Source organism: Apodemus sylvaticus, chromosome 20 (assembly GCF_947179515.1).
Source record: "Apodemus sylvaticus chromosome 20, mApoSyl1.1, whole genome shotgun sequence".
NCBI lineage: Eukaryota > Metazoa > Chordata > Mammalia > Rodentia > Muridae > Apodemus > Apodemus sylvaticus.
In genome coordinates this window covers 5287861-5297835 of record NC_067491.1, presented here as the reverse complement: position 1 = coordinate 5297835, position 9975 = coordinate 5287861, and the positions used below count along the sequence as shown (strand labels likewise).

Here is a 9975-nt window from a genome sequence, read left to right as displayed (position 1 = left end):
TGCCAGCACTCCTGCCCTGGAGTCATGTTGGCAGGCTCTGGGTGGGAGGTTCAGTTTCTGGTGGTGGTGAGAATCCGGCAGAGGATGAAGACACCGGTTTTCATTTATTTTAAAATCATGGACTTTTTTTTTTTGACTATTCTTATTATTAGAGTAAATATGAGGTGATCTCCCGTGCAATGCTTTTTAAACGATGGCTTTACCGCTTAGTGAGGTTTGGATCACAGAGGTAAGGGGAATGTCCTGAGGAGGTTTGGCACAGGCCAGCAGGCTAATCCTTGACTGTCTCAGCCCTTACAGCCACTGAAGTGGGAACAACTGTTCTCCAATCAAAACATAACAACAACACTTAAGGCAGAAGACTGTCCATGCAAATCCGTGAACAGAATTTACCTGTAGTTCTCAGCTCCACCATTGCCTCCCTGCAGACTCACTAAGTGACTGTCCCTCCCTGCAGACTCACTGAGTGACTGTCCCTCCCTGCAGACTCACTAAGTGACCGTCCCTCCCTGCAGACTCACTGAGTGACCGTCCCTCCCTGCAGACTCACTGAGTGACCGTCCCTCCCTGCAGACTCACTGAGTGACCGTCCCTCCCTGCAGACTCACTGAGTGACCGTCCCTCCCTGCAGACTCACTGAGTGACCGTCCCTCCCTGCAGACTCCCTAAGTGACAAAGTAGAGAGTGTCCTTCTCAGCATTGGTCTTTCATATTTTGGGCAACCTTTTTCCAAAAGAGTATGGGTCTTAAACTTGCCATGGCCTGTAAGAACTGTGTCTGCCTGCTGGGGAATCTTAAGAATATGCTGAGCAGGGAAAGCATGTGTGGAAGTGACAGCAGATCCCGTGCTCAGTGCAGATTTGCCCTGGGAAGGGGTTTCAATAGATTCCTGAGTCCTTTTCTCTCAAGAGATATATTGGGACAGAGACACCAGAGGAGGAAGTTATAAATAAACAATAATTTCTGGTTTAATGAAAATAGACATTCCTTTACCCTATCATGTGCCTGGTCATTCATTTTACCTATGTTATTTTGAAAGGCCTGTTTTAATACGAGAATAATGTTTGTGTATCTGTATGTTACATGTGTGGTAGTACCTTTAGAGGTAAGAAGAAATATGAGGGCTACTGGTTTCTAGAAATTTTCAGCCATACAATGTGGTTGTCAGGAATAAAATCTGGGTTCTACAGAAGAGGAGGAAGTACTCTTAATTGCTGACTCAATTTCTCCAAGCATGTATTTATATTACATTTTGTTTCATTTTATTTTGAGATGACTCACTATATAGCAAGTTTACCAGGACCTTTTAATCTCTAGCCCTACTGTCTTCATCATTACATAAATCTCATTGTAGTAATCCAACAGCATCTCTGCACATTGTAGCCTGTGAGGACACTGGGCAGGAGGCTGGACCCATCTCAGCAGGCTCTGGAGCATCGCGCTGGCACCCAGGCCAGATCCACAGCCCTAAGCATGGGTAGAGTCCCAAAAGGATTGTGATGAGACAGAGCAATGTGTAATTAGCAAGAAGTGTCCTGTGAGGTGATTCCAGGCTGCCTGTGATATTCCTGGAGGAGAGGAGTCTCCTTCCCTCCTCAGCCATGTTTCTTTGCTGGGAGAAGCCAGTGTACTCTTAGAGGGACTCAGAGGAACTACAGCTGCTACAAGAGGAGTCCTCAGTCATGCACGAAGACTGCGCTGTGTCCAATCAACTCCCATGCCTCCAACCCTAGATCCTCACCCATTAGAACACACTAGACTTTCATTTCTGGTTCCCAGTTAAGACTGAGTAGGGGGCAGCATGTAGTCAAGTCAGAAGCAGGCTTGACAGTGGGCCTGTTTCCACCCTTTGCAGCACTGACTGTAGCCTCTACCTCTTCCCTTTTTACATGAAGAAGAAAAGGTGGGTTTGGTGGGGTACACTGCCTTTTGGGAGAAAGTGTTTCCCTCTTGGGGCGAACTGGACTCCTGATACCAGGAGATGGTTCAGTTCCCATCTACCTTAGCACATCAGAGCAGCCCAGAGATCACAAGAGCTGCCTTGTTACATACTCACAGGGTCTGGACTGGAATGGGACCAGCCCACCCAACCCAGGACAGGGAGAAGCAGCAGGGCACTGTCACTGGGCTTGTGGGAGAACCTCAGGAGGGACGGATGGATGGAGAGAACCTCCATGGATCAGGGAGCTGTCTCTGAGGTTTTCTCTTCAACTCTGTGGCTCCTAACACAGTCACATCCACTTTCCTATTCTCTCCGACTTTACCCAGAAATTACAGGGCCATGTCTAGATCCTGCTATGTTCCTGAAGACCTTAATCCAACAAGAGTGTTCATCACTGTCAGGATTGGTAAGGACAGGACTGTAGGAGAGAGGAAGGGGAAATGACCATAGAAGGACAGCTCCAGAGAACTCACCATTGAAGGGACACAAGATCCAACAGTACTATTATCTGCAAATACTTTGGTCAAAAAAGCCCAGTATGACATTTTGCAAGATCCAATTCAGAGCTAGGATTCTGAGGACCTGTTGGGTGCTAACAGCCACCTGAAGAATGTCCTAGTAGCTTCTGCAGGAGGGTATACAGGAGGGGAGGCAAGATGACAAGGAACAAGAGCAGTGCATCAAACAGAATCAGGCACAGGGGAGAAGGAAGAACAGTGCAATACAGAGCAGACTCAGGAGCTGCTGCCCCCTTGGAGGGAGAATAGCCCAGCTCTGGATTCATAGTTCATTCAACACTGATAAAGAAGGCCCAGGCCTTAAGTCAGAGCTGTAATCTACCCCACATTAGGGCACTGCCGGATAGGAACATAGTTGTTGAGAGCACTAGGCCACTCAGATTTCTTACAGGTTAGCACAGAAAGGTGTGGAAGTGTAAGGTAAGGGAACTGTGACATCATTCCTGAAGGAAGGCATCAGGTTTATTTTGAGTTGGAATCAGAGGGTCAGTCAGGCATTGACCATCCCAGGAGCCAGATGCCAAGCTCTACCCACTACTCTAGAGGTTCAGAGGGAATTAATCAAAAATTCCTGGCTCAGGTAGGCCAGTTCAAAACTCAAAAAAATGTATGCCCATAGCTGTTTTAAGCCAGGTAGCCACAAGAAGGGCCACTTGAGAGTGTAAATTCATTTCCTTCCCCACATCAGGTCTGGGAGTCGTTATGTGTCTGGGGTCCTAGCCTCAGCACCTTGTGTTCCTTGAGGTCAGCCTTCCATGTTTGAGGACAGCCCTTCTATCTTCCAGGACCTGCTGTATTAGGAGGGCACCAGCTCTCCCTGGCCTCTCCTGTAAGTTGTGCTGAGTCGAAGTGCAGGTTACAGATAGATTCTTATTATGTCCTCTGTGGTTCCAGAGTGCAAGATGCAGAGACACAAGGTAAGCCTGGGACTGGACCATGGGGCCTGTGTAATGAACCAAACATGTATTCTCACATGAGTCAAGGAAGAAAACATTATAAGAGAATATATCCTTGTTATTGAATATCAGAGGTGTTTTCCTTGGCAGGATTAGAGGTAAAGTCAAAGAACATTATATGACTTCTGATCAAAAGACCAGAATTGTGAGGCATTAATAATTATAAAGCAAGCAGAGGACTACATGAGAGAAGGGTGGAGTCCTTGATGCCTTCACTTTTTGTGTGACCAGATCCCAGGCTCACTGCGACTCAGAGTATCTCTCTCTCTTGTCTTCTACAAGCCATGTAGCTGTACCTGGTGTCACTGGTAGGTCTCTGGAAGCTCCTGCGCTTGTTCAGGGAGAGGCAGGTGGTGAGCCATCTCCAGGACAAGTATGTCTTCATCACGGGCTGTGACTCGGGCTTTGGGAACCTGCTGGCCAGACAGCTGGACAGGAGAGGCATGAGGGTCCTGGCTGCGTGTCTGACGGAGGAGGGAGCCGAGCAGCTGAGGAGCAAGACATCTGACAGGCTGGAGACAGTGATCCTGGATGTCACCAAGACAGAGAGCATTGTGGCAGCCACTCAGTGGGTGCAGGAGCGTGTTGGGAGCAGAGGTACCATGGAAAGCCCTGTCTGTGCTGTTTGCTTTCTGTCTGTGTGTGAAGGGAAGGCCTGTGTAGTCCTGAAAGGATTCCTGGTGGGGGTCAGGGTGGAGTTGGAGTATCTGCAGACTCTGTCCCTCTCTAGCACATCAGTATTTCTACTTACCTATAAACTTAATCCTCCAGGGTTTGTATTTGTAATCAGCTGCTGTCTTGGGAAGATTTCATTTGCAACTCTTCTCTGTCCTCTTTGTCTTTGTAAGAAGAAAGACTGGATTGTTGGCTGCTGAGTCCTAGGTTGGGTATTGTTGGTGCCTCTGCGTTCTTCTGGTCTGTGTTTGAGGCAGGGTTCTGGATATGGAGCCGGTCACCATCTGATGTTCCTGTTTCTCAGCTCCTTCCTGTTGGCATCGCCAGAAACAGCCACCACATTCAGCTTGTGTTGCTGTCATTAGAACTGTCTTGGGATACTTCTAGTCAAGTCTGAGTCTGCAAGCATCTGTATTTTGGGATCCTAGAATTAAAATATCTGTTTTACATATTTTTGTTAAAATATCTTTCACTCGAACATTTTTATCATGTTTTCCCTTTCCCCAACTTCTCCCAGATCCTCCTCATGTTCCGGTCACACAAGCTCTTATTCCTTCTGTCTGTCATCTCTCTCTGTCTCTGTCTGTGTGTCTGTGTGTCTGTGTGTCTCTTTCTCTTTCTCTGTGTGTGTGTGTGTGTGTGTGTATGCCTGTGTCTGAAAAACAGAAACAAATTAAAAAAAAACAAGAAAAGTAACACAAGTCAACAAACAAACAAACAAACAAACAAAAAACCCAATCACAGAAAAAAACAAACAACATGAAACAAGCCAAAAGGCCAGCACAAAACATTCTGAAAAAATTGCAGGCTCCCCTGTTCCCCCTAAATTTCATAGAGTTTCTTTAGTGGAGATACCAGCCCTCTTGGGTGTAAGGCTCTGTGAGTGCCTTTTTAATAAGTGTTACACTTTGCTTCTTACCCAGCTAGCTCGCAAATCCCTGAGACTGGACTAAGTTGTGCATTTAACATGCTTAAAGGGCAGAATTACTGAGCAGCATTACTCTGTTTGAATCTTCTATCCTAACAGACCAAGCTCCCAGCCAAATCCCAGACACAGGCATCCCAGGCTTCCTGTGCTCCAGGTGTTTCCTTCTGGTGTCTCCTAGACTCTCTCTCTGCAGGTGGCTAATCCACACCTCCTCCTCTCCAGCTCCCTGCCCTGCCTGGGGCAAGTCCAGCCTGTTCTCTCCCTGCTCAGTCTTTGGTTGTTAAGGTCTCTTTACTGACACTTCAGGGAATAACTGGAAAGCTGTTGTTTACACAAGATTATACCTAGATAGGCTGAGTAGAGGTTGTAACCAGATATAGTGGCCACAGAAAATAGTATTTGAATCTTCACACAGTGCACAATAAAATGAATACAAGGCACCATTGAAACTACAGTGCAGAAAACGGTCCTTCCATTGGGCAGCAGTTTTAAGTTAGAGGTTAGGCCCTGTGTCCCCTTTCCCTCCTCAGTGCTGGGTCACTGTCCCCTTGAGCCTGTGTAGGTCTTATGTGTGCTGCCACAGTTCATCACCAAAGGAAGTCAGGGCAAGAAGTCAAATTAAGAAGGAACCTGGATACCAGGCAGTGGTGGCGCACGCCTTTAATCCGAGCACTTGGGAGGCAGAGGCAGGCAGATTTCTGAGTTCCAGGCTAGCCTGGTCTACAGAGTGAGTTCCAGGACAGCCAGGGCTACACAGAGAAACTCTGTCTCGAAAAAAAAAAAAAAACCAAAAACAAAAAGAAAAAAAGAGAAAAGAAAAGAAAGGCAGGAACCTGGAGGCTAGTGTTGACGCAGAGGCCATGGAGGCTTGGTCTCCATGGCTTGCTCAGCCCCTTTCCTACAGAACCCAGGACCAGCAGCCAGGGATGGTGTAACACACAATTGGCTGTGACCTCCCTAGCTGTTCACTAACTGAGAAAATGCCTTATAGCTGGATCTTACAGCCGCATTCCCTCAACTAAGGCACCTTCTTCTCTGATGACTCAACCTTGTATCAAGTTGTCACAAAACCAGCCAATGTATTGGGTTTTGTAAGAATCTGAGGAGAGTTGATCAATACTGAAAGTTGTTCAATATTGATTTTCATCAGGATAGATGTTGATCAATATTAATGTTGATCATTATTAATCAAGGCCATCGTCAGCAGAGCTGAAAAGCCCAGCTCTGTTTTCCAAATCTCCCACAATAAAGGTTTCAATTGTTTCCCAACCATCTTCCTTCAGAGATTAATTTTGTCTTCTCTTTCCTTTCTCCTTTGGGTTTTCCTCTGTTCCTTCTCTTCTTCCTTATGACTATTCTTTCTTATTGCTATAGTAAGGAATGAAAATGGAAACCAATTCTGCTTTATTACTACCTTTCTTAGCCATTTGAAATACATATGTATCTGTGTGTAAATTGCTCAGAGTAAAGCAAAGACACAACTGTCTTAGACAGAATTCTAGCTCTATGAAGAGATACCATGATCTTGGTAACTCTTATAGATGAAACATGGGATTTGAGCTTGCATACAGCTGAATATTTAGGCCATTATCGTCATGACAGGAAGTGTGGTGGTTTGTAAGCACTCATGGTGGTAGAGAAAGGAGCTGATATACTACACCTATATCTGCAGGTAGCAGGGACAGCAAGACCATGGAATACCTCACTCCCAGTGAATCATTTACTCCAACGGGGCCACACCCACTCCAACAGGACCACACCTCCTCATCCCTCTCAAGCACTGCCCCACTCTCAGGACCAAGCATTCAAATATATGAGCCTGCGGCTGTTGTTCCCATTCAAATGATCACAAAAAATAAATGAGTAAAATTTCTGCAAGGATGGCATCTAGTAGTAAGTCACAAACACTCTTTCATGGTCTCCGGGTTAACAAAGGGGAGCCATGATTCCACCTTCTGCTCTTAAACTTAGCCAGTGAGAAGGGACTGCTGGCTGATTCCAGGCATGGAGCTGGGCCAGGAAGACTTAATGGATGAAGGTGTCCATGCTGTGAGCCAGCAGTCTCTGGCATGAGGTCCCCAGCCCTGTGCATACCCTCCTCTTATTCATTACTTCCTATTCTCCAGTAAGCATGAGTCACCGAGGTCTTACCTTGTGAATGTGCATTTCATCCAGAGTTAAACCTGTGTTGTGTGACAGTGTCTCTTCCCACTGTCCCCAGGTCTCTGGGGCCTGGTCAACAACACTGGCATCTCCATCCCCTCGGGTCCCAATGAGTGGATGAACAAGCAGAACTTTGCAAGTGTCCTGGATGTGAACCTGCTGGGCGTGATCGATGTGACTCTGAACATGGTGCCCTTGGTGAGGAAGGCAAGGGGCCGTGTGGTCAACATCTCCAGCATCATGGGCCGAGTGTGTTTTGGTGTTGGTGGTGGTTACTGCATTTCCAAGTATGGTGTGGAGGCCTTCTCAGACTCCCTTAGGGAAGGGAAGGGGTCCCCCAGGGGAGTTTTAGGAGGGTTTTTATTTACTCATGTTCTTCAAGTCCCCATCATGGGGAGGTCACTCAGGGCCTGGGTCTCCCTTACCTTCCCCTCACTGAATCACTCACTGGACAGCACATTTCCATGTCTCTAGAAGAGGTCATGACTGAGGCATGAGTTGTGGTCACTTTTCCTGTTATGGACAAGGGAGGGCATTGGGGGATATTCCTGGGATAAGATTGGAACTGTGAGGGTTTTGGGGTGAAGAATCCATTCCCCTGATCTCTATTTGCTGAGTGTGTTTTTCAATTGGGTGAATATCTTTTTCAATTCTAAACATAGACATCAGTCCCCTGTAGGATAAACAATAAACACATTCTAGTATGACTTCTGTGCTTCAGTCATGGCCTAAGAACTATGGCAACTAAGAGAGAGAGGAGAGAGAGAAGAACGGGGACCTTCCTGTGAGATGGCCATCGCCAGTTCATCTGTGCTGACTATGCAAGCCATCAGATCTGCTGAGGGTCCTGTAGTAGGATTAGACTGCATCAGGAAACTGGAACCTAGAACCTGGTTGTGTAGGTGGATTCTCCTCGGAGAATGGACAGGAAAGATATGGAAGGAGGATAGGTGGTCTCGAGTTGGACAAAGGTAGTCTTGTGGAGAACTGGATGCCATGTATTTCATGCTACTGGCATTGCAACCCTTCCAAGGGATGGGACCAGGGCAGCCATTTGGTGAAGGAAACAAGGAGCCTGACAAGGTGAGGGAGTTGGATGCAGGAGGTTGCTCTCTGGGGACTCCTGCAGGAAGGAAGTGAGGGATGTCCTGAGACACCTCCTGGGACAGATGTATGGTAGATGGAGACTTACTAGTGAGGTGAAGGTGACCTGGCCAAGGACAAGAATCCTTTGTGCACTACTTGGAGAAAGATCTTACAAAGTGCCTAGACCAGAATATTCAGTTTTAGGAAACTGAGCTGCACACAACAACTCCTTAGTGTGACATCCAAGAGCACACAGGCAATTCCCTTATCACAAGATTGTCCCCCATTTATTGTATATCCCAGATACAAACGGTGTGGCCTTTCCTACCAAAGGCACTTGTTGGCATGTGACTCTACTCTTACTAAAGTGTTCTCACTGAAAGACCTCTGAAGCGCTTGACATCTCTCCTTTTTGCAGGAGGGAGCTCTCCCATTTCGGGGTGAAGGTGGCTATAATAGAGCCTGGCTTCTTCATGACTGCTATGAGTGACAGTGCCATGTTGTCCTCAAAGGTCCAGATGCTGTGGGACCAGACCAGCCCAGAAGTCAGGGAGATCTATGGCAAAAAATACCTGGCATCCAGTAAGTGAGCTCTGGGCACCAAAGCAGAGTCTAGTCCTGAACACTTAACCACATGCTTATATTTGCAGTCCTAATGCATTGTTCTTTACCCTCACAGAACAGTAATTTCGACCCATTTCCTAAGGGTGATGGTCTCAGAAAATGAGTTCTTGTCTTTAAGAACATGCTGTTTTGTTCTGTCTGATCCTCTCATGATCACGGGGCTGCAAGTGAAGTCAGGGATGGGAGGCAGTATGAGACCAGCACATTCCCATGAGCTGAGAGACAGGTGACTGAGTGTTTAAATCTTCCTTGAGGATTCTTTGCGGTCCTTCAGATGAACTGGGACACCCTAGGCTTGGGTTTCATAGAGTTGATTCTCCAACACAGAGAATAGAAGTTCTCCTCTATGTTGTGGTCAGACAGGAGTGATGGGAGCTGAAAAACTACCTAAATCATTCCTCATTCTGCATAGATCTGACAAGGCTAAGCATGCTGGATCACACGTGCAGCTCTGACCTGTCTGTGGTGACAGACTGCATGGAGCACGCTCTGACGTCCTGTCACCCTCGCACCCGATACTCAGCTGGCTGGGATGCCAAGCTCTTCTACCTCCCCTTGAGCTACCTGCCCACCTTCCTTGTGGATGCCCTTTGTCTACTGGACAGCTCCAAAGCCTGAGAAAGCTCTGTGAAGTCTTTACCTATGTGCATACCCGGGGATATGTGGGTACAGTGTGAGGGAGGGGCTCCTCAGGAAGAGGGAGCAGGGTCGAGGGAGGGAGGTCATGACTCTGGGGTTCTTTGTCCACACTCTTCATCCCACTAATCTTCCTGTGATGCTACTCAAGACTGATGATGACCAAAGAAATAGCCAAAGAATTCTACCAAGGGATTCAGACTGAAACATGGTAGCTGTAGCACAGGCTCTGAACAGAATGGCCTACCGTGAAGATCCACGCAAATAAATGAGGAGGTTGTGACCAGCTTGTGCCCAGCACTGCTCTGTGTCCTCCTCTGAATGAAATGCACATGCCCTGGCTAGTTAAAACCCCTATGCAGCATGGAAGTGTCCCTGCTCTGAAGTCACCTGTGACCATGGTGTGGGGTCTGAGGGGAGTCACTATTAATGCCAGCACTCATGCCC

At 47.2% G+C, this 9975-nt stretch overlaps 1 pseudogene; it reads left to right on the top strand.

Moving 5' to 3' along the window:
- Window positions 1-3700: 3700 nt before the first annotated feature.
- LOC127671060 (retinol dehydrogenase 16-like) lies at window positions 3701-9523 on the top strand (annotated as a pseudogene).
- Window positions 9524-9975: the final 452 nt, after the last annotated feature.